Raw genomic sequence first — 26,467 nt, 5'->3', positions numbered from 1 at the left:
ATATTAGCGTAACAACTTGGTTCCCTAGTGTTCAGGTGCTTGTCAATGTCACCAGTCCAGAACATAGCCAGAAATTAGGAAACATGCCAAATGCTCTCCTATAATTGAGTAGTGACATTCATGATCTATGTTCTCAACGTTTAACGTGCACGAGAATCACTTCTGGTAGTTGTTAAGGACATGGACTCCAGACTTTGACACTCTTCTTCTTTGTGTGATGTTGGACCATGTTCCTACCTTCTTTATCTTCAGTGTCCATAGCATGGAGATCATCAACAATAGCCGCCTCTAGCATCGAAAGGTCTAAATTGGTTAATGCATGTGTAGACTTGGAGCAGTGCCTCATATTAATCGTTGAATAAGTGCTACTTATTTTTATTAAACAATGAAGGAAATGAAGTGAAATCCTATCGATTTACCTCCACTGCTTTCTTAAAAAAAAAAATTATTTTGAAATAATTTTAGAGTTACAAAATCATCGCGAAAGAGTCCAGAGAATTCCCCACACCCTTCATCAGGTGTCTTTTGGCGATAACGTCTCAAGTAACCATAATACAGGATTATCAAAATCAAGAAATTAACGCGACAGCATGCTCTTCACAGATCTAGAGATCCTGTTCCAATTTTACCAACTGTCTGACTGACATCCTTTGTTCTCATCCAGGACCCCACACTGTATGTGGTTGTTGTACCTCTTTCGTGCCCCCCAAATCTGGGACAACTTTCCCATCTTTGTCTTCCATGACTTTGATGTTTTTGAAGAGTTTTGGCTAGTTATTTTGTAGAGTGTCTCTGTGTTAGTTTCCTATCACTGCTGCGACAAATTACAACAAATTCAGTGGCTTAAAACAACACGAATTTATTCTCTTACCATTCTAGGGGGCAGAAGCTCAACAAAAGTCTCACGGGGGCAAAATTGAGGTGTCAGCAGGCTGAGTTCCTTCTGAGGTCTTTAGGGAGAATCTATCACCATCTTTTCCAGCTCCGAGAAGCTGCCCACATTCCTTGGCTTGTGGGCCCACATGGCCGTAACCTCTCCTTCTATTGTCATGTCTCCACCTTTGACTCTCACCTGCTGCCTCCCTGTCATAAGGACCCTTGTGATTACAGGGACCAAGTGTGTTCATCGAGCACAATCTTCCCGCCTCAAGATCCTGAGTGTAATCAAAACTGAAAAGTCCCTTTGCCATGTAAAGTAACATATTCACAATTTTCAGGGATGCCGACCTAGGCATCCTTGGGTTCCATGATTCTATTTACTACAGTCTCTATTTGGTTCTGTCTAATGTTTCCTCATATTTAAGTACAAGTAATGCATTTTTTTTGGTATAACAACAACAGACATGATGTTGTGTCTTCCGCAGAGTATTAATATGTTTCCTTTTTGTTTGTTTTTTTTTTAAAGAGACAAACAATTAAGAGAGATCTGCAACCCTTTAACCCACAATTCTAAAATTGGAGAAGCTCTGAAAATCCAATTTTGTCCCTCTGCAAATTCAGTATAAATTCTTTTGGCAGCAAAGCTTGACCTGAGCCAACATAAGTCCATTGATAGTTTTTATTCATTCTACTTAGTGGGAATGGTCATATGTTTTCCTGCAGAATTATTAATATGTTTGATTATGAGGTGTTGCCCCCAACACTGCTGGTGGAGGTGCAGAGATGTGTTATGCACAGTATACTTTTTCCACTGAATTATTTCTGTAAATCTGAGATATTGCCCTAGGGTTTCACATATTGTCCTAGGGTTTCGCATGGAAGATGAAAATTGCAGGATGGAGGTGAAGCTGTATATTTGAACACAATTTAAAGAAGAAGATCTTTGTTGAATAAGAAGTATATAACATAACTCCCACTAGTTACGATACTAACTTGTTAACATGAAAAGGTGCAACAGCAAATGAATACACAGATGATGTTCAGATTGTAAGAACAAAATGAATTGCTAAAATAACTATTACAGATGTCCTGTTGACAGTGAGAAAGTTGCTTTCGACCTCAAGAAAATGTGCCAAGTTTTAAGAACTATCTTGTGTCCGTTATATATTTCTTCCAAATGAAATCACCAAGTCACTGAAATATTCCCCCATAAACTTTGTTTCAGAAAATACATATAGATACATAAAATAATTGTGACGTATAGTACCTCTTGTAGCTTTATGTCATAATTTAGTTTTATGAATTAATTATAATTTTTTAAATTGGATTTTTCTGTTTTCCTCACTGTAATTGAAGTCAGCAAATGTTGATTGAAATTAAAGATTAAAATCAAATATTTAATATTGTTCTAAGTTTATTTTTAAATTGGTGAAAGGGTCAATAATTTCAATTTTATTAATCATAAAATGCAACTTTGAAAAAGGGTAAAGGCAATTTTATAGAAAATATTAAAAAATTATAAGACCATATTGAAAGAAACACATTTTTCAGAAAACACTAATATCAGCCATATTTCTCCAAGAAGACTTGGTTATTTTAAATAGAATATGGTATTTCATGACCATATTGCTACTCATTCTTTCTAGACCTTTACAGTGGAGCTTAAAAATATTTTCTACTTATACACACAGACCCACATACATATAACATTATAATATTAATATAATAAGATTATAATATAAAATATTTAAGTATATAACTCATTCTCTTAATATATATGACTTATTATATACTAAACTATTATACTTAAATGTTATATACCTAAATATTAAAACTATACTCTTTCTAGAAAGAAAATGAGTAACTATATACTTAAATACTAATATATCAAGAAGATACATATATATATATATATATAAAGATAGAATACCTCATGAGTCCATACTGATATTTTCAATTCAAACCTAAGGCTAGTGGCTTTCTTAACTTCCGGTATATCACTTTTTATATCCTGAGAATCCTGAAATCTTGGTTCTAGTTCTCAAGGACAAAAGGAATGATAGAATATTTCATACTTACTCATTTGCTTTATCCCACATTACAAACACAACTGTCTTAGAAGAAGAATGCTAATATTACCATAACCAATTGTGATTACTGAAAACAGATAAGTATTTGTTTGTCATCACTCTCCCATTCTTCTGTCATTTATTTAGAATTGTATTAATACTATGTGTGTATTGTTACAGCACGTACAGTGTTTCTCCCCAAATAAGACAGGGTCTTATATTTATTTTTCCTCAAGAAGACACCCTAGGGCTTATTTTCAGGGGATGTGTTATTTTTTTAAGTATAACCATCTACATTGATTCAAATATAGTTAAGTTGTCTTCTTCTGGAACATCATCATAACTCTCCAAACCCCGAGTTCCGTACTGAATTTCTTGTGACTCTATTTCCTTTAAAAGAACCATTGGCCCCAATCTCTCATGTCAAGCCATAGAACTCTCATGGGGCAGATGAGAAGGGCTGCTCATCTTCTTGACCACTCAGCGACAAAATGCATGGTTTGTGCTGATGCGCTGCATAGCCACACCCATCACTAGGTCTTATTTTCGGGGCAGGGCTTCTATTGCACAAATGCTTAGAAATCCTGCTAGGGCTTATTTTATGGGTAGGTCTAGTTTTGGGGGAAACATGGTAATTTTTGTTCTACGTGTACCTATATTCACAAAAATCTTTCGTTGATGTCTCCCTGGTCCTTTTGGTTCTCAGAAACTCCTTTGACTTCTGCACAGATGCCTATAACAGGCAGACCTGGTGACATTTTTTGTTTATACTTATCTTCTTGTATCTTGGGGCTTATGTTGACACCTTGTCACTTAGACTTATTGCAAATACTGCCCACAGGGTTCTGGCTTTGCTATCTAGTTGCTTGGTTGTTTTGATGCAGGGGTTAAGGAAGACCCCAAAACTATACTGCCTTTATGATAGACATCTTCTCCAAATTCTGTCCTCAGTGTTTTTGATACATAATTTCATTTAATATCACAACAAACTTAGTAACCAGACTTAATGCCCCTATTTTACAAATATGAAAATGATAAATACTGATGTAAGATCAAATAGCTAATTGCTGATGGAAAACTCTTTGTACTCAGCTATGACTCTGTATCCATACCCTCAGCTCCTGCCCTGCACTAAACTAGTTTCATGTGTCATAAACATTTTCTTATTACCAGACAGACTAGGACCTTGTATAATAGCTTCTAAATCAGTTAAGCTTTTCAAAGGAATGTTTCAATGCACTATCTGAAGTTGCAATAATTTTACCTTATAAGAAATAACAGTGCATATATAATCATACACATACACTGTTCTCTTTCAGAACTTTTAATAGAATCACCAAAGAAACTTGATTGGATTATTTTTTTCAAACTCCTTCATAGATGCTCTATATTACAAGTAAATGGACTGCTTTCAGCAAGTCTTTACTAAATACTCACAATAGGCAGTATCATTTGTGGACGTAGAACAAGACACATGGTCAGAATTCCTGGGTTTTATTCTTGATTCTGTCATCAGGGGACTGTGTGGCCTTCTGAAAGCCCATTTACTCATATGATTACAGCTTTCTTCAACACTGACACTAATTCGCTCCTGCAAAGTTAGCCTCTGGTATCTAATGTCCTTTGACATCATCTTGAGACAATAGTTGGAGCAAATACAATAAAAGGCACATAATGGATTATGTATCGATAACAAAAAGGAGGCACGCATAATAAGGAGTGGAAAATAAATGCTAAGCAAGTATGAAAATAAAGGGATTGTTTCATTCCTCTCAAGAAGAGGGAGGAAAAGGGCATTTTTATGTTCAAAACTCCATTTGTAGATAAGAGTTTCCTAAATAAAAACTAATTTCTCTGATTATTTTGGTCAGAATCTGAGATGGATTTTTCTGCATGAGAAACTTACATGGGAAATATCCTGTTTGCAACTTCAAATTCATGGTTTGGCAACAAGAGTACAAAAGAAAACCCAAGGAACTAGTTTTAGATATATATTTATTTTTATACATATTTATATATGTGTAAGTATATCGATATTTTGCTGCCTATGAGCTAAGCATTGAATTAAATGGTAAGGATGTGAAGAGTAAAACTGTAGGAAAGACCAGGGAGCAGTGGGAATTCATGCGCATTTTGTCTTCAAAGTCTTGAATTTTCATGGGGCTGTTCTGCATATGAGTAATGAGAATTAAAAGGTAAGTTCTGAAATTTTCTCCTTCTCCCTCATTCTCTCTCTCTCTCTCTCTCAGAAACATATTTCTTAAAGTCTGCTTAAAAACACATTTGCAGTTACTATTCTAAATTATTTTATTACTAATATCTGTCTATGCCAAGTTGTATAGAATAAGGAGATGAATATCTCTGGTTTAGATTCTTTCAAAGTGACCTAGAACCTTTATCACACTGGGGTTGTCTCTATGTACACATGGAACACACCCTGGGGAGGAGGAAGCCAACAGGTGCAGGACTTTAGAGAAAGCTAAGGGTCCAGGAATCATTTGAACCACGCATTACAGCTCGGACTAACTGGTTAACTAGCCATCCTTGACTTCCTTTTCCTTTCATTGTCAGCTGACATTCCAGAGAGCATTCCACCTAATAGGATGAAGATTTCAAAGTGTTTTTATGTTAAATATATGAGATGGGGGTAAAAACATAAATAAAATCACTTCACTTCATGAACAGGGCAAACCATGTTAATTCATTATAATTTGAGGCTAATTGTGTGCGGATGACACTGAATAGAAGTAATTATTTTAGGTCCAAATCACAGTGTCTTCAAGCTATGAGACAGGCAGAGAGAACATAACCTATACTCAGATTTCTAACTGGCTTATTCAAGGAGTTAGAGCTTCTCCGAGGCCACTTCTCAGTATCCAAAAGTTTCCATGTTCTTGGATTAAAGTGCAGTGGTGGGGGGGTGGGGTGGCCGGTGGGGGAAAAAGAGACTCTCTTGCCTCTCCCTCACCAAAAAAAATCAATTCCGTCCTTCTGCATCCTGACATTTCTTCTCTTCATTTCCTTCTCTTATCTCACTTTGAGAAATACTTGCATCTTGACCAGCTAATTGTTAATTTTCTGAGCAATGTTACAAGTAAGTAAATCTCAACTTTAGTTATGTAATCTTGTTAAAGTCAGAACGAACACAAGCAGAACGTAGGAAATGCAAGTGTTGATGAAGTGGGAGAGCTTGGGTAGAGTTTTGAACACCGCTCAGAAAGCAGCTAAAAGGGTATGATGAAGTTCCCAGGAGCCGAATGTTCAACAGGATGACCAAAGATGGCACAAGTTGGGGAGGGAGAGTAAGCTTATTTTCCCTAGAGTCTGACTAGTGCTGTTTGTAAAATCTAGTCTCCTCCACTAAAATCCTGATGTCACATTTCCATAGGAGATAAAATATTCCATGGGTGAAGCAGCCTTCTTTCCACTGGTACCTTGCCCCCTTATCCCTATCGGTCTGTTATTGTGGGACTGTCAACTGTTGCACACAGCTCAGCATATGATGCAGGGCCTGATCAATTTTATGGTAATCCCATCTTTCTGGGCACAGCGACTGCTCCAGGGGCTGGACACATGACTTAAGCAGGCAGAGCCCTTTTGTAGATTTAATATATAGATACTTGGAAAAATGGGTCTCTCTTCCTTTTGGATAATAAGCTATATGGAACTATTCCGGGGCTGTAATGATCTAGCATGGGCCTGCCAACAGCAACTTTCTTCCAGGTGAGAAGATACAAACCTTTTATGGCAAGACAGAACAAGGCAAATATGCAAAAAAGAATCTAACTGAGCCAACAGTTGATGGTGGAGCCTTGGGTACCATCTTAGGGTCTCTGAATCCAACCCTCCCTAAATTCAGTTCAACATATAATTTCTTGGTTGCATGAGGCAATCTCTTTCTCCTCCATCATTTTTGATTTTTTTTTTAAATGGTGCTAGTTTGAGTTTGTCTTTTGTTACATAAAACTAGAATAGTTTTAGCTGATATTACATGGAAAGGCAAATTATTTTTTTTCCAATTGCATAGTTAAAAACCCAGAAGACTGTAAAGAATTATCAATTAGGATGGGTAAATTAGCTTTGTATCTACGCAAAAGGACTGACATGACTATTTGCCAAAGGCAGAAACATGAATAATATATATATTTAGCAAAACTAGATTGACTTGAAAGTAACTCAATAATAACAACAAGAAGAATATATATCTTTAAAACATACACATCTATTAATTTACCTGGGGTTTAGATCAGGGAATAAACTTATTTCCCAATGGGCTAGATAGTCAGTATCTTGGGTTTTGTGGGCCATATGGTCTTTGTTGCAACTGGTAAAATCTCTTTTTGTGGTGTGAAATCAGCCATAGAGAATGCATTAAAAAAAATAGCATAGCTGTATTCCAATAAAACTTTATTTACAAAACCAGGGGAGTGAATGGATTTGGCCCATGGGCTATAGTTTGCCAACTCCTGCTTAGAAAACTCAGCTTTGGGTTTTTCTCACTTCACTCTCCCATGAATGACTGGAATAGCTACACTATACATATTTAGCCCTTCCAGGATTCAGAACTGTGCATGGGAAAGTTCCCGCCCTGAAGGAATTTGCAGTATAATAGGAAGACAAGACCATATTATGCCTAAATTATCATTTGAATCAAATACCAAGTGTCTTAAAAATAAGATATGACAAAATTATATGGAAGCCTAGAGAGGTGGAGATTAAGTCTACTGAGAGAATTCCTACCCCTACCTCCACCATGTCCTGGAAGGATGTTATTCACTCAGGATGGCATTTAATCCCATGTAATTCTACCCTTTTTTTTTTCTTTCCTTGCCTTGAAGGTGGATTCCTTTGTTGAGTGGGGTGGGGCTATAACTAGGAATAGGCAAAATGTTTTTATTTATTTTTTAACTTCGAAGTACTAATTGAGAAGGTACAAGTGTTTTTATTACATGGATACCTTGGTAATGTTTAATTAAGCCAGGGCTTTTGGTGTGCCATCACCACAGTAGTGTTCATTATACCCAACAGGTAAGTTTTTATTCCACACTAACCCTCCTGCCCTTTCTACTTCTTGGTTTCTCACGTCCTTTATATCGCTCTGTGCCAGTGTGTTCCCATATTAGCTCCCACTTCTTAGTGAGGACATGTCATGTTTGGTTTTCCATTCCTGAGATACTTTGCTTAAGATAATGGCATTCAGTTCTAGCCATGTTGCTGCAAATGACATTATTTCATTTTTATGGCAGAGTAGTACTCCATGGTGTGTGTGTGTGTGTGTGTATACAATTTTAAAAAAATTGTGATATATATATATATATATATATATATCACAATTTTTTTTAATTTCAAAATATTAAGGGGTACAAATGTTTTTGTTACATGGATAGCTTTCATAATGCTTAAGTCAGGGCTATTAGTTGTGCCCATCACCCAAATAGCGTTCATTGTACCTGTTAGGTAGGTTTCTACCTCTGCCTTCCTCCTTCCATGCCTCTTCTTGATTTACAGTGACTTCTCCTCTTTGTGCCCATGTGTGCCCATCAATTAGTTCCCAATTATTAGAGAGTACATGTGGTGTTTGTTTTTCCATTCTTGAGATACTTCACTGAGGAGAATGACCTCCAGTTCCATCTGGATTGTTGCAAAAGACATTAATTCATTTCTTTTTATGGCTGAGTAGTACTCTATGGTATATATCTACCACATTTTGTTAATCCACTCACGAGTTGATGGGCACTTAGGTTGATTCTACATCTTTGCGATTGTGAATTGGGCTGCAATAAACATTCGAGTGCAGGTGTCTTTTGATAAAATGACTTATTTTCCTTTGGGTAGATACTCAGTAGTGGGATTGCTGGATCAAATGGGAGATCTACTTTTATTAATACTTCTTTAAGGAATCTCCATGCTGTTTTCCATAGAGGTTGTACTAATTTGCAGTCCCACCAACAGTGTGTAAGCATTCCTTCCTCTCTGCATCCAAGCCAGCACCCATTGTCTTTGACTTTTTAATAATGGCCATTCTGATAGGAGTAAGGTGGTTTCTTATCACAGATTTAATTTTCATTTCCCTGATGATTACTGATGTGGGGCATTTTTTTCATGTATATATTGGCGATTTGTCTATCTTTTTTTGAAGAACTTCTGTTCGTGTCTTTTGCCCACTTTTTGATGGGGCTGTTTCTTTTGTTCTTGCTGATTTGCTTGAGTTCTTTGTAGATTCTTTGTCCTGTTCAGCTCTAGAGAACTTTCTGTGTTGATCTGAATTTAATGGTGGAAATGTGGAATTAAAGGCAGAAAAGATGGCTGATGGCAATAAGCTCTACAAAATAAAGGGTACGCAGATACCTATGGAAAGTTTTCCTAAGTAGTATATATTTTTCGCTCTAGAATTTACCAATTCCTGTCCTGTGGGAACAAGATTACTGGGAACAGATGACTATCCTAATAAATATCTTTATTGCTCCTAGTTGTTGCTTTTGAGAATGATAACATGGAACATAAGGCATTTATATGGGCAGGAGAAAGCCTACATTAAGTGGATTTTAAACGTTCAGGGTTAGGAGTATCTTTGGAAAGCACAACTAGTGTGGCTTTTTTCTGAACTATTTTCTGCAGAACCCTAGCGTTCAAGGTAGGTCATGAGCAGCTGGGTGGAGATATAAGGAGAAGCTATGTGGGTTGAACTCTGGGATCCTATGGACTCAGTTTAACCAGAGCTAATGGGTTTGGTTTTATCTGTTTTATATACTAGGGTTCCAGGTAAAATAATTGAAAAGAAAAGCACTGAGGCTAAAAAGGGAATACTTCATATCAAGTTCAACTCAGAGGTTGAGTGAGCTGGGACTAGATCTCACAGTTGGTTCCCTTTTGACTGCCCATGACTGCTCTTTCATGTCTATCCTCAAATAAGAAGGTGAGCTGCCTGAATATACACAGGGAATTAAATTGGGTTCAAATGATCAGCTCTGGATTCATTTGTCATGTCTAACACTAGAATCCCTGCTATGACCAAGTGCTGTGTTTTTTGTGTGTTTGCCTGCAGCAAAGAGCTGCACACATATTTACTGAATCAAGTGGAGAGTGTTTGTGCATCCATACCTGGTAAATTAAATGTAGAACTCTATCCTCCTCTGAGATCAATCTCCTTGCAACGGGGCTTCACCTTTGCCTCTTCATCAAGAGGTCTCTGAAGGACTGCTAGCCAGCTCAGAGGTGCCAAATTCTCCTTCTTTACTGGAGTTCTACGTCTTGGAACAACTGGCTTCGAAGGGAGCTGGTCAGCCTCTGAAGACATCTGTGATTTTATTCTTCTGCACTGTGGCTTGCTTTTCTCTTTTCTCGCATTTTCATCCTGGCTTGTAGAGTCGATCCAAGTGTCTCGTTCATGTTCATTCTCTCTTCTGCGTTTCCTATAGAAAGTTGTTCTATCTTATGTGAGTCTTATTAGAACTACCTTGTATTGATTATTTTCGCCTGCAAAATTTGATCTAAATGGCATTTGGGGACGCTCTCTGATGCACTGGAAGTCGAAATGTCTACTCAACAGAGTGATGGCATTTATTTATCTGGTCAGTGTGTCAGATGCTTTGTCATAGGGAAACAAAGTGTGATCCCTGACCTCATCAATGGGAATACCTCAACAGACATAAGCAGAAATATAGGGCCAGGCAGGGTGACCCACGACTACAACCCCAGCACTTTGGGAGGTCAAAGCAGGAGGATTGCTTGAGCCCAGGAGTTCAAGATCAGCCTGGATAACATAGCAAGACCCCCGGTTTTTTCTCTACAAAAAGTTTTAATAAATTAGCCAGGCAAGGTGTGCGGGACTATAGTCCTAGCTACTTGGGAGGCTGAGGCAGGAGGATCGCTTGAGCCCAGGAGTTGGAGCTTGCAGTGAGCTATGATTGCAACACTGCACTCCAGCCTGGCCAACAGAGTAACCCTTTGCCTCAAAAAGAAAATTAAATAAATAAATAAAAATAATAATAAAAAAAAACAAACACCACCATAGGTTATAGAGGAGCAGTATTGGTGAAAAGAATGAAAGTAGGAACAGTGATAAGATATGATTGTCCACAAAATTCTTGTTCCTAAGACATACTAAGAGATAAAACCTTAATGCTCAGTCCTTACTGATGTATTTTATCTACCATTCCATTAAACAGCTGTCCTCAGGCAGGCTCACCAAGAACACCAATCCAAAATAATCTGGTAATCTGTTCAGCTTTGGTGAATAACAGTCCCAGCAACAAACAGTAACAACTTCAACACCAATACTTCGAGAGGCTTATGTGGTTCTTGGCACTGTTCTGAGCATTTCAAGTTCAACATCTCTTGGGCTTCAGGGGCAGAAAACAAATATCATCCATCATCCTTCAAGCTTGCCGTTTAGGTGAAGAGACTAAAAAGGAAAATAAGGGTTAGTGCCATGACAAAATAGCCCTTAGATCTGAAGAAAACACGGCCCACAGAAATGAAGAGCTTTGTGTTAGCATCCAAGACATTAACAAGTTTGAAGAAAAGACTGCAACACTGAAGAAGAGAATGCATAGTGTCATGAAGTTGATCTTGCTATATACCCTTCCTTCTATTCCCTTTAAAATGCCACCAATCAATAATTTCATCAAGCATTCATTGTGCTTTAAATTTCATATATTTTGTATAGCTATTCAAAAAGTCCATGTGATGTGTTAATCATAAAACATTCACTCAATCAACAGTAATTAGATACATCACAAATTAGAAGATAGGGACCTTTCAGTAAAAGAATTAAATATGCATACTTAATTTTTGATGACGTTCATAGGTGATTTTCCCATCTAAAAATAGGATAACATAGTTTAAGAACAAAAATTACTTAATCATTAGTCATGCGCAGTTATATTAAAAATTTCAAATTATAACTGGAAACATCAAAGTTTTAAAATTTCACTGAAAGACAAATTTTTTAACTGATTTTTTTTTTTACATAAATATTTAGTTGCTGGCATAAAGGCTAAAGCATCAGAAGCCAGAGGGAAGGAAACTGTAACAGTTTTAAAGGTAACAATAGGCTCAAAATATAAAAAGGACCAATTCAGTTGGTTTAAAAAAAGAAAAGAAAGCACAATAGCACAACAGTAAGTTCACCTATTATATAATTACGGGTTTTGTACACAAGTGCAGACAAGCAGACAGAATAAAAACCTCCTCTAGGAAATCCAAAAAACTTGGCAGGTCTGGCCAGGTGGGATGTGATGCTGGTAACAGTAACAAAAAGAAACAGACTATAACTAGGGTTTGGCCTAAGTCTGAATTTGGCTTCTCTTTGCTAAACAGCAGTTTGCTGCAAAACTCCGGGAAACAAAGGGGAAATGGAAAGTGTGAGAGAATGAAGGCATAGAACTCAGGTACCTAAAAAAAGATGTTGTCAATCACAGGCTTTGCCAGGCACCGTTTTTGCCGTCACTTGTTAGGACAACTCACTTGAGATCTTTCAAGAACTTCAGAAGACAGAAATTTCGCAAACAAAGCTCTTCATCAGAAGGCAAAGGAAGAGACAAATAGAACTGTTTTTAGAACACGAAGCTGGGGTGATTATAGGCAACCGACAGATGCGTTTTTATACTCAAAGAAGCTCAGGTTGGACTGGAGTCATGGAGACTGGAGACCCCAGACTTGGGAAATGCATTGGGCAACTTATTCTCTTTCCTGGCGTGCTTATCTGTAACCTGTGGTTTTCTGCTCTGTTGTTTGTTATGTAGGGAATTCCAAAGACAGTCGATACTACGATCCCACATCTGGGTGTATACCCCCCAAATATTGGAAGCAGGGACTTCAAGAACTATTTGTACGCCCACGTTCATAGCAGTGTTGTTTGCAATAGCCAAAAGGTGGTAGCAACCCAAGTGTCCATCAAGAGATGCATGGACGAACGAGTATGGTATATACATACAATGGAATAGTATTCAGCCTTTAAAAGGAAGGAAATTGTGCAATATGCTACAATAAGGATGAAATGTGAGGACGTTATGCTAAATGAAATAAGCCAATCATGAAAGGACACATGTTGTGTAATCCCTCTCATATGAGGTTCCTAGAGAAGGCAAATTCACAGAGACAGAGAGTAGAATAGAGGTCACCCGGGGTTAGTGGGGAGGAGGAAGGGAAGTTTCAGTTGGGGCTTGGGTGCGAGTCACCCAAGTTTTGCAAGATGAAAAGAATTCTGTGGATGGATGGTGGTGACAATAACACGACAATGTGACCACACCTAATGCCACTGAACTGTACACTTAAAAGTGGTTAAGGTGAAAAAATGTAATTTAATTTATGTGCGTTTTACCACAATTTAAAAATGTATAAAGTATTTGTGGGCATGGAGAGAAGAGGCAAACACGTGGCAGCACTGCCACCAAAGAAGGCCTGACGCCAGCCAGAGTGGGACCAGTTGGCGATGGATTTATCACCAGCTAGATGCTGTCAGTGCCCTGCACACAGCCCTTTGGCCACCTCTCCACTTTTCCCGTATTGGTTGGAATTCCGACTGCTAGCACCAGCACCATCTTTGCCTGGTAGATTCCAACGGGGCTGCCAGAGCCTGCTTTTCTTGCATATAGCAGGCCAGAATCATCAGGGGATTAAACCCCCTGGGGACAGCCCTCAGTCAATCGTAGCTGGGAGTGATGTGCAAATAACCTCCTTTTCCTCCCCCCTCGAGTCTGATGGGTAATTATGAGACGCGTGTTTTATACAACAACCCAAATTTCCACCGTAGAATTGTGTTCCCATTTCCATTACAACTTGCTTAAGAGAGCACCTCTATTGGCATTTTCCTTTCCTTTCTGTGATGGTTCATTTTTTTCTTGTGTCCACTTGGCTGGGCCACAGCACTCAGACGTTATTCTAGATGTTTCTGTGAAAGTATTGTTTAGATGAGATTAGCATTTTAATGAGCACACTTTGAGAGAAGTGGATTACCTTCCACAATGTGGGTGGGTCTCATCCAATCAGTTGGAGGCGTTGCCAGAAAAAGACTCCACTCTCTTGAAGTAAGGAGATTCCACCAGCCGACTGCCTTTGAACTTGAAATGCAACATGGCCTCTTCCCTGAGTCTCCAGCCTGCCAGGCTACCCTGTAGATTTTGGACTCCCATCTCCACAATTGCATGAGGCAAATCCTTAAATAAATCTCTCCATCTCTCTCTCTCTCTCTCTGTACATCCTAGTTCTGTTTATCTGGACAACCAACCCTGTTGAATATGGTTTCCTGAATCATTTTCCCACTGAACTATTCTTGCCCTTGAATCCTGGACTTAGAGAGGTGGTTCTCCCCCCAGAGCACATTTGACAATGTCTGGAGCTATTTCCGGTTGTTCTAGGAGCAGGTCTGGTGGGTAGAGGCCAGGATGCAGCTCAGCATCCCACAATGCCCTGGGTGGCTCCCTGTAACAAAAACTTATCCAGGCTGGGCGCTGTGGCTCACGCCTGTAATCCTAGCTCTTGGGAGGCCGAGGCGGGCGGATTGCTCAAGGTCAGGAGTTCAAAACCAGCCTGAGCAAGAGCGAGACCCCGTCTCTACTATAAATAGAAAGACATTAATTGGCCAACTGATACATATATAAAAAATTAGCCGGGCATGGTGGCGCATGCCTGTAGTCCCAGCTACTCGGGAGGCTGAGGCAGAAGGATCACTCAAGCCCAGGAGTTTGAGGTTGCTGTGAGCTAGGCTGACGCCACGGCACTCACTCTAGCCTGGACAACAAAGCGAGACTCTGTCTCAAAAAAAAAAAAAAAAAAAAAAAAAAAAAAAAAAAACAACTTATCCAGCCCCAAATCTCAACAGTGCTGAGGTTGAGAAACCCTGACTTAGACTTAGCTTCTGGGGAAACCCAAACAGAGGCAGGGATTAAAATGAAAAAGGTAGATGTTGCTGAACTAGGAAAAAGTTCTAGAATGAGGGTGACTACAAGTCTGTAGAAACAAACAAACAAAAACCCTAGATACTTATAGAGAAGGGCTGCAAGACTATCAGAAAACCAAGCTTATTGTGCCCACTGAGAGGTGCTTAGCAGATGCCTTTAGTTTGGCAGGGTTACCAAATGCAAACGAAACCCCGTGGGATTCACCTCTGTGTGGTCAATCGTCACCAAAAATTCAGCATTAAAGAAAAGTCTGGTAAGACGGTTGATGGTGGATGGATTCTTCCTGGGTGTTCCAGTATTGTGCTAAGGTGACTCGCACCCAAGCCCCAGCCTCATAGAGCATGGGATTCAGATTCAGGTCTCAGCAAAAAGGCTGATTATTAGGTTTGGGGAAGGTCACGCCTCCCCCCACCCCCCAGCCTGCCTTGCCAGTAAGTCCCTTTTCAGTGCCACCTGTCGAGTCTCTCGTGTCTCCTGAGAGACCCCATTTTCCTCCATCCTCTGGGTGGTTCTGAGCTCTCCGGGTGTGCGGATTTAACAGGCGCTGCAGGGTGTTGCCGTATCTGTTCCTCACTCTCTGTGTGTTGTTCATTTTCAGACAATCCGATTGCAGAGCTTGCCTTGGCGTCTTTCATAATGGAGTTGGATCCGGGGCAAAAAAAAAGCGGGGCCAGCAGTTGGTGAGAAAATAAGTGAGAGTCAAGGAGACGCCTCCAAGAAAGCATTTCTGGCTGCTTTGCTGATGCTTGGATTGATTGGATGCAGAGATATTCTTGGAGGGTTTTGATTATTAACGTGCCTAATCCCGAGGCCTCTCTGTGGGAAGGGGCTGCCTCTGCAGCACAGTGGCCACGGGCAGGGCATCAATGATGGCTTAGCCTCTCGCTCCATACGGTGTGTTGACTAGAACGTCACCCATCAAGGGTCCAATTGTGCCACCGAGAACGCCAGCCACTCTTCCGGGCTGTAACAATAGCTTCTGTGCCACCTGATTCTATTCCAACATGAGAATAGCACAGAAGCACATCAGAACCTGTAGTTTTATAGATAACATTTGAAAAAAATAAATGAAAAGGAAACAGTCAAACATTATTTTGAGCTTTGAAAGCTGTGAGTGGAGACCCTTCTACTGAAAACCAGTTGGTTTGAATCCTCATTTTTTCTCCTCTGTCGTGAAGTCGTGAAGCCTTGGAATAGTTATTTCATTCCACTGGGCCTTAGTTTCCCCGACTGCAAAACAAAGGTGTGGGCAGAACCATGTTTAAGGGTCCTCCTGGCTCGTATATTCTGTGGTATTTCAGCAAGGTAGAGAAAAATCAGACTTCATATGGAAATATTGTTGTCACCAGTACCGTGTTTCCCCCAAAATAAGACAGGGTCTTATATTTATTTTTCCTCAAGAAGACACCCTAGGATTTATTTTCAGGGGATGTGTTATTTCTTTTAAGTACGGTACAACCATCTACATTGATTCAAATATAGTTAAGTCGTCTTCTTCTGGAACATCATCATCACTCTCCAAACTTCGAATTCCATTCCGAATTTCTTGCGATTTTATTTCCTTTAGAACCATTGGCCTCAATCTCTTATGTTGAGCCACAGAGCTCTCATGGGGCAGATGAGAAGGGCTGCTCATCTTCTTGACCGCTCCATGACAACATGCATGGGTTGTGCAGATGCGCTGCGTAGCCACGCCCATCACTGGGGCTGATTTTAATGGCCACGCCCATCACTAGGGCTGATTTTAATAGCCACGCCCATCACTAGGGCTGATTTTAATAGCCACGCCCATCACTAGGTCTTATTTTCAAGGTAGGGCTTCTATTATGCAAATTCTTAGAAATCCTGCTAGGGCTTATTTTATGGGTAGGTCTTATTTTCGGGGAGACACGGTACTGGTGAACCTGTTCCCCAAACCACTTGATCAATAGCAAGGACACTCTTGATAGAGACAAAAAACATGGAAGAGACGATTTTGCACACGTGTGGTTCATCTAGGATTGAATCCGGTACCTTGTGAAAAAGATATTAGATAAATAGTTTCTTTAAGCTAGTAAAATATACTGGCATCTGTGAGAAAAAGATGGGCATGACTCTGTGTGGGAGGGGGAGAGACTTGTGGTCCCTCATTGGATGTTCTACCATTTACCACCATGAACAGCTTACCATGACTTTCTTTGAGACTCAGACAACAGGAAGTATTGTTTGTGAATGTTAGCTGTTGTATGTGAAAATTGTAAGTCAGTGATTGTCTTAGTCTGGGTTCCCTCAAAGCAGACCCCAGGACTAGGATTTGCATGGTGGCTGTGCATGTGCATTTAGGAGGTGGTCCCAGGGAGCAGAACTCAGGGACTGGCAAGAGTGAGACAGGAAAGAGAGCAAGAAAGTAAGTGGGGCCCACAGTAGGAGGCTGGCACTCCATCTGCCTAAGAAGTTTCCGGAGAATTGCACAAGCATGGTACTCATAGCTGACCCACCAGAGGACAGGAAGCATGGGGCATTTCTTTCCTGAACCCCACTCTCCTTTGGTTGAAGGTTGTTCTGGGGGGACATCAACCCACCTGCCACTCTGGGTTGTGTCTACCTGCTGCCTTGCCCTACCTGCCACCCTCTCTCCATTTCAGAGAAAGCAAAATGGCGAGAACTTCAGCACACACTACCTGTGGGACGTTTGCAGGAAGCGAGAACCGTCCACCACAGCTGCTTTGGAATCTGGTGGGCCAAGAGAACCTGGCACGGGGGCAGCCCACATGACACATGTATTTGAACCAGATATAGCACGTGTACACGTTGATTCAGCTAACAGGAGAAAAGTGTGCGTGCTAAATGTTTTGTAAGCCTATAATGATAGTTATGATACTAACTAGAGAAAAATGATCTGTACTAGCAAGTTACAAATATCTGTCAAGGAAACAGGCGTGGAAGAGAAGTGGGAGGTGCACGTGGGTGAATGGACATCCCGGTTCGGGGCACTGTGGCCGACAGCTGGGAGCCAGGGCCTGGCTTCATGTCCCAGCTACACCACTGTCAAGAGAGTTGAAGAAGCAAGAGCCAGCACCAAACGGCTAACCACTGACCATTTCACCTCTTCCTTCTGATCCATATATTTTTCCATCTAGATTTAAAGAACTTGATAAAAGGGGCGGATGATGAACATATCATAGGAAAGCCATAAACCTCATTCTTTGCTCACCTTTATGAGCCGTGGGCAAACCTGTTTTCTAAAAAACAAGCTTAAAGAACCCAGATTTCGACTTTGGTATTTCAACCCCCAAACTTTTGACGGGGGTGGGTGGGGGAGGGTGCATTTTATTCAACTGAATATAAAAATAAAAACCTCATGACTTCATTCACTAATCAGTGTTCCTTTGATTCAAGGAACGTAGTCCCACTCAAGCTAGTGTTAAACAAAAAGGGATTTATTTTAATGATACAACACAGATATGCACGGGCTCTAACAAAGCACACGGAGTTCCCAAGGACTGGAACCAGAAACTGACAATTTTAGCAATGAATTTTTCTCTATTTATTAGAGACTGTGCCTCTCTCTCCTCTTCTCCCTCTCTCTCTCTCCCCCCCCTCCCTCCCATTCTTCTATTACCATTTATTCTGGAACTCCAAATAACCTTCACTTACAACCTTCTAGTTATAGCAACTCTTGGTAACTCTCATTTTTAATGGATACACATTAGATGTACATATTTTCAGGGTACATGTGATAATTTGATACATTCATATAATCAAATCAGGGTAATTCTAGGAACTCTTTCCAAACAAGAATTTCCTATGCTTCTTGAAGACCAAGTTCCCAAGAGAAGAATCCACTGGATCCATTCCAATTCACACTAGCTCACATAAGTCATAAATCGTTGGAAACTATACAGATGGGCCAAGTTCCCATGTTTTGCTCAATCAGCTGTTGTCTGGGGCAGGATCACAGAGACAAGAACACACCCAGTAGGGCTGTGGGGAGCAGAGCCCCCAAAGAGAGAACTGTCTAAGCTAAACAGTAAATATACCTTATCTAGGACTTTCATAACAGCCCATTAACCAATAAAGAATTGAATTACTTAGTTTTCTATACTATTATTATTTATTGATCAATATATCTTCAAATAGATTTAACTGGTACTAATTTGAATCTACAATCCATTTACCTGTGAGACTTTGAGGAAATAAAATAACCTTTTTGGGTTTGATCTTCCATAAGCAGCAATAATAATGTCTATCACTAGATCAGGTGTTGACAAACCACTACGGATGGGAAAATCTGGTCTGCAGCTCATTTTGGTAAATAAAGTGCTATTGGAATGTAGCTTTGCCCGTTCATTTATGTAATATCTGGATCCAGTGGCAGAGCTGAGCACTTTGTACAGGGTCCTTAAGTCTAATAAAACCTACAATATTTACTGTCTATCCCTTTACAGATAAAGCATGCTGACCCACAGCCAAGATTATCATGAAGATTAATTGGGATAGTGACTCTGAAATCACATAGCCTGGTAACCACACATCTTTTTCACTGTATATTAAATTCCCTTTGCTGCATTCAGAATACATTCAGGGCTCTGAGACCACACATCTTGGGGTGGGGGTTGGGGGGAAGTAGCCTACAAGTTCAAGATCAAGGAAATGGTTTTTATGCCATTTAATATACTCTTGAAATCTTCACAGGTTTTCAGTTAATCTGTTAAATGTAGCAGTGTGTTCATAACTTAATTTGTATATTTTAGCCATTTACATTAATGCAAGTAATTGGCAGGTAGCACATTACCAGACAAAGGTGGTTAATGCCGCACATAGAAAAAAGCATATTTAGTTCTTTATTATTTCTTCTAAATAATGTAATGCACCAATCACAGAATTGAAGGGCCTGAAAAGACGTGTGAAGGTGGATTCATTCATCCCTCAGCTTCTGGGCAGCACTTCACATCAATTATCCTACAAAAATCGTTGTACTTTATTCATTAAAACCACCAGATAATGGGATTCCACAGAATCTTTTGCTACTATGCACCAGGGTCTCGCAATTCTTTTATTGGGGCATTTTCCCTAAATGGAGCCCAAATTCTTCCTGCTGCTAGATCTTTTCATCTTGTTCTCAAAGGTCCGAGCCATTCCACTTGAGTTTTGTGCATTGCCTAAAGTCACTGAAATGCACTAGCTCTTCCCTTTCCTCCATAGGAAAGACTGCAGCCGAACAGTCGCCTGGACCAAGAAGGTTGTCATTGTCACAGTGCTATAAACAATGTCACCTTCTACATTAGAAGACATTCAATGGAATGTTCTGTGATGTTTCCTTTTAATATTTGAAATGCATTTTCTGAAACCTATATCCTTGGTAGGGTGAGAAACTTCAGCACGTCACGACAGTAAAATGCTTAAAATGTTGACAAAAATTAACTACTTCAGGACGAAAAAGGGTCATTTAACAGCCTTATCAACTAGGAAGTCCGCTTTTTCTGAAAACATTGTCTAGGAGGATCAGGCTAACTAAAAGTATAATCAAATGTATTTCCATGAAAACATAGTTAAGAGTAAAAGAATGTAAGTGAGGATATATTTAATATTGCATTTCTGTATCTTCTCAGAAAAAAAAATTTTTTTTTTTTAAGAGAAAGGCATGAAAACATCCATTCATTATTCAAGACTCTTCTCCTCATTTTAATGATTACTCAAAATACGGGGTTTGGGGCTTACCTGCCATTTCTTATTCAGCCCCTTCTTCATGCTCTTGTGATTACACACGTCGTATCAGGACCTCACCACAGATGGACTGTTTCTGTGGCTTAATTGCCATCAGTCGTCAGGCTTGGTGACAAGAAGAGCTACCCAAAGCATTGGCAGTTGAAGATGCACCTCTACGTAAAGGCAGAACAGGAAATAATGGCTTCTAGGTAGCAAAAGAGGGCTGTTGAAGAAAGGACCTAGTGGCATAATTTGATAAGGCTGGTTCCTACAGCCCTGAGATATTGCCATTTACCTCCACCAAGGGACTCTTTAAATAGACAGTGGTGAGAGAAGGGAGCCATTTGGAACACAATTGACTGACACGAACAAAAAAAAAAAAATCAGCAAAATTTGGATTTCTTGGTAACTATGTCATATGAGCCAAACAACGTCTTATCAATATTTCTTTGCAGATATGAACAATTATAAGATTGCTAGTACGTTCCTAAAAACATACATGAGAGTTAAGACGAATATTTTTTCTGATAATTTTAAGCCATACTTCATTCTTGTTTAAAAATGTGGTATTTGTAGGTTCCGCCTCTTGCTAGCTCATACAAATGATAATGTTGAAGTCATTGATCTGATCCGATCTATAGTTATTACCCCAAAACGGGCCGGATAGCTTTTATAACTGAGCCATAAGCCTTTCTTTACTGTCACAAGTAGCTTTGCAGAAATAGATTACAACAGCTCCCTTTTAATCCAGGTAGAATTTTGAAATTTATGTATTCTCTTGCAAATTTCTTTCCAATTTTAGAGTACCGTCCACATTGGGGTGCCATTTTCTGAGAGTCTAGGGTAACTTCTTAGGTTGGATGGATTCAGCTTTCAAATTTGATTACTAAAATATGTTCTATGCGAAAAGGCTACTGATTTCTAATTTAGTTCCCTATCACATCCTCACCAAAACACCACGAGAGGCACCTTTAATCATGCTAATTTCAGTCAGGTTCATAATGTCCTGGAGATTTGTATATTTCAAGTTGAATGAATCATCACCTCCCTCCTCCCCCAGCTCTTACCAAGCGGTCCCCTCCTCCTAAGTCCCTTCTGTTCTGTTAAATGACACACACACCACCACCCTCCCAAGCCACCCAGACTCAAAGCCTCAGAGTTGCTGGTATCTTTTTGTACATAATATGTATCAAAATGACAAGTGTCCGGTGCTACCTCTATTATATTTCTTATATCCATTCTTTCTCTTTACTGAGCTAACTCATTCACATATTTCCTCTAGGCCAGACAGGCTGTCCATAAGATATTTACCTGTAGTTCTGAGACTCAAAAAGTTCTGACAATCCAAACTTTTTGTTTTTTTTTTCCTTAAAAAATTCGTGACATGATTTTTATAGGCATCATTTATAATATTTTGTTTGAATTTATCTGGAGAAATATTGAGATGTTTGACTACAGAGAGATTCTCGAGCCCCCGGTATTAAGTAGTACATGGTATGTGACTTGTAGCACCTTTCTACAACCTGGGAAATTCTGAATCCAGAACATATCTGGCTGGCCTCAAATGAGGAAGTGTGGATTTTTGTTGTCATAACTTCCTGAAAGAGACTCTACTTATTATTTCTCCTTTATTGCATCAATTCTACGCATTTCTGTCAAATAAACCTTTCTAGATATATCTACTCCAAAGCTTTAGCCTTCAGCAGGTACTTCCACCTCCACATTCTGGCATTTAGGCCTTTTATGATCTGGTCTATCTTTTCTACCCACAGCAGACAGGGCCCAGAGGACATTTGATTTGCATATTGACTAGCTTTGATAAATACATGATGTCCAAAATTAGGAGTCATGTCCAACGTACTTTGTATAACTATTGGTTAGCTATGGAGTGCATAGGCACTCAATTCATATTTGTTGAATAGATAAAAGAACAAGTAAAGCTGGCCAAGCAAAGAAAGAATGAATGAAAGAATAAACGAATAGCATTGGCTTGAACAAGCATGAATGGGAATGGAAACTGGCGGAGATACCAGTTCACACTTCCATGCTGAATATTGATTAGGCTCTGTTAGGAGTCAATTTTGCAGTCCTTAACTCGAGAGGGATATTAACAGTTTAGAAAAAGATCTAGAGAGGAGACAATGTAGTGATGAGGTTAGTATTAAGAAAATCTAAATAAAAGGTGGGCTGCTTTTTTTTTTTTTTTTTGAATGAAGAATGAAAAAATGAAGGGATCTGCATGATAGTTGGTAGTGTTGGCCTTGAAGTATAAAGTCCCTATGTGGCCAGTGATAAAAGGGAGTAGGGTCAGGGGTCAGGTGGGGCTTGCCATCTGGCTCACTAATAAGAATGAGAAGGCACACTCGGGGCCTGTGGCGGGTTTCTTTTCCCAGAATTGAAGTAAATTGGCTTAAACACAGTAAGAGGGGTTTGTATTATACTGAACAAAGTGAATGTCTTTGGACTGCTATTCTTGGAGCATTTTAGTTATAACTATGGCAGAAACAGGTTTAAATTATGTTAGAATATATTTAGGTAATAAATCAAAAGAACTTCATGAAACAAGTTAAAGAGATTGAAACAAGTATTAAATTTGTGTTTGATTTTTATATAGACTCTCCCCCCCCCAAAAAAAAAAAAAAACGCAAAAACATAGACACTTATCTTCTCGGAATAGTTTAGAATCCTTCCTGTTGGTGAGCAGGTGAGAAGAGTCAAGAGCTTTTTGCATAGTTTTTTGTAATGTTTTTTTGTAACGTTTTGCATAGTTTTTTGCATTGGAATTCTGAAGAACTATAGTCAAAGGGCATTAGAAGGGAAAAAAAATTTTTTTTAAAGCAAGTGAGCTACTGGTGGCAGAAATAGAAGCAGCAGAGGGGGTTTGTGATCCTTTTGACAATTCATAAGGAAAACTTCATCTGTCATAACCCTAAGCACCGTAGAATATCTACGAATACTCCAATAACGGTGGCTTATATTTGAATCACCTAGTCAGCAGCTCTGGTAGTAGCATCAGTATGACATATATGAATGGCCCTACTCAACGGGCATTCCAATCGTTCACTTCACTCCTAACCCGGGACTCTAATGACTGCCAAACTTCAACGTTCTCCTGCGTGTGCTCATCTCAGACAAGCGCTAGTGACAGCTTATTCAAACAAAAGGAATATGACTGAACTCCCAAAGCAGGACACAGGGAGTGCTAGTGCTGAAAAGCAAGCCAAATTTATAATTTAAAAATAAATTCCAGCAACGTTCAATAAATTACATATTGTATGCTATAAGAATTACATTATTATTGCCATAATAATATATGGCAGTTATTAGAATTACAGCAATAACATATGCAACTGCTAATGGACTTATAATGTAGCATGCCATTGGGAAATAAAAACTAACTATATTTTTTTTCCTGTTACCAAACAAATGCTGCTATAATCTATACGGTAATTTGAAACCGGGCAGTTCTGAGTCAAAGTTTATACCCATATTTGCTATGCATATATGCCCCTCTGCCACATAATTTTCCAGTAAAGTTAAATAAGAGGAAAATATCACACACAGACTGTTTCTATCTACCCAAACTGTTTTGATTATTTTGACTGACTAAACTGTCTAAGTCAAGTTATTCAGTTAAAAAAAAAAAAAAAGTTGAACTTGAGCAAAAAAAAAAAAAAAAAAGTCAGAGAGGTCAAAACAATAATCAAGTCAGTCAAAAATCGAATAGTAAGATTTTTTTTTTTTTTCTGACAAGATTGATTTGACTGGTCAAGTCTGCCAAAAGTCAAACCAGTTTGCGTGTGTAGATATAGCCACTGAATTTAGTCATACCTAGCTCATTAACAAACAGGAAGACGACCTCACATGTATTAACTCATCTTGTATTCAAACCAGCCCTCTAAGGTGGGTGGGGTGAATGTTTCCATTTCTATTTTAAGCTGAAGAGTTTTAGAGAAAAGTGGTCAGAATGTGTTATCCATAGCTGCGCAACAGACTACCCCAAAACATAGTGACTTGAAACAACAATGATTTGTGATTTCCCACAATTCTGTGAGTTGAACGGTGTTCATCTACACAGTTCTTCCGCCCCACTTGGAATGAACTGAGGTCACTCATGAAAAACATTTCAGCTGGGAGCTTCCATAGGGAATGGCGTATCCAAGGTGACTTCTAATCCCCAAGGGTTCTCTCCTGTGGCCACTCATTCTCTGTGTAGCCTGAGTTTCTTTCTGACAAAGCACTTGACTTCCAAGTGAAAGCATTGCAAGAGGACAAACCCTGAAGTGTGAGCATTTGCCAAGTCTCTGATGGCATGAATGTGCCATCGGCAAGACGAGCCCAGAGACAAAGTGGGGGGGGGGGACCTGCAGGGGGCTCGTGCAATTGGAGATGTGGTCCCCTGAGGCCACCAGCATGACATTCTACCACAACATGGATGCCACACAGCTGTCCCATGACAGAGCAAGATTAGATTAGAACTCAGACCTCCATACCGTAGTTCTCTTCCCACAAGACCAGGCGGGTCACGTCCATTCTTTCCTTGGTGACATTAAGAAGATTCCTCATTTTAGCACCGGTCGAAGAGCAGAGAATAGTCTCAGGATTGAGAGGAAAGTTTACTCTTGCAATTGGTTTTTAAGATATCGGTTCAGTTTAGCAACCCAGTTTAAATCCCAGTCATTTTTATCTGAGAAGGAAATCCGAGGCAAACACGTGTTTGCTAGTTTTCATAAGTCTTTATTTTCAACAACTCAAAACCTTCCGAAGACCCAAGACTGACCTTGCTGTGTATCATCTTACCTTGTAACGTTTCAGCCCTGGGAGGAGGAACTATGATTATTAAGTTCCTATATAGAATAGTTGAGGAAACTGAAAATCAGAGACATCCCTTCTCAGATCTCATGGTGCGTGATAAAGACTGACTACCAGCTCCAGAAGGTTCTTGCTCTGGTAGGACTCGTGATCTGGGGAATATATTTTTATAAAGCCTCCTGCGGCAACTTCACATACATCTCCACTTCCTGATTGTTAATAATACAGATTGCTGGTGCTGTATGTTTTAGGAGTTCCATTGTTGAGGAGTTCCATTTCTTGTAATATAGCACAACAGACGCCCCAAGCAAGCTGTTCTCTAGCTTCCTGATCTCAGAATCCCTCTGTATTCTTAAAAGTTATTAAGAACCCCAAAGAGATCTTGTTATGTGGATTATACCTATCAATGTTTATTGCGTTAGAAATTAAAGACCAGGTGTGGTGGCTCATGCCTGTAACCCTAGCACTCTGGGAGGCCGAGGTGGGAGGATTGCTTGAAGTCAGGAGTTTTAGATCAACCTGAGCAGGGGCAAGACCCTGGCTCTACACAAAAATAGAAATATTAACTGGGTCTGGTGGCGCATGCCTGTAGTCCCAGCTACTCGGGAGGCTGAGGCAGGAGGATCGCTTGAGCCCAGGAGTTTGAGGTTGCAGTGAGCTATGATGACACCACTGCACTCTAACCTGGGTGACAGAGTGAGACCGTGTGTCAACCCTCTCCCCCCCAAAAACAAACAAACAAACAAAAATAAATAAAAATAAATTAGAGCTGAGCATTTTTTAAAATCACAAGAACACAAAAGCTGTCTGAATGATGACATCAGCACACGTCCTATTGCCATTGGACACTCCACTGTACCCTCAGAAGGGAATGAGAGTGAAAAGTGCAAACCATACCTTATGTATTATCACGAAAACAGATTTGACCTAGTGAACCCTAGAAAAGGCCTCAGAGACGGTAAGAGGCTCTTAGACCACATTTTAAGAATTGCCATTCTAAACATTTCTCCCCTGGACAAATAATATATAATATCGGATGAAAATTTTCAACATCACTTTTAAATTCACTGCTAAGCTAAGAAGAGAGCAAGGGCTATTCTTAGAGTGACAAAGACT

Source organism: Microcebus murinus, chromosome 28, assembly GCF_040939455.1.
Source record: "Microcebus murinus isolate Inina chromosome 28, M.murinus_Inina_mat1.0, whole genome shotgun sequence".
Taxonomy (NCBI): Eukaryota; Metazoa; Chordata; class Mammalia; order Primates; family Cheirogaleidae; genus Microcebus; species Microcebus murinus.
The sequence above is the reverse complement of the archived record's forward strand: the minus strand, read 5'-3'. Positions refer to the sequence as shown.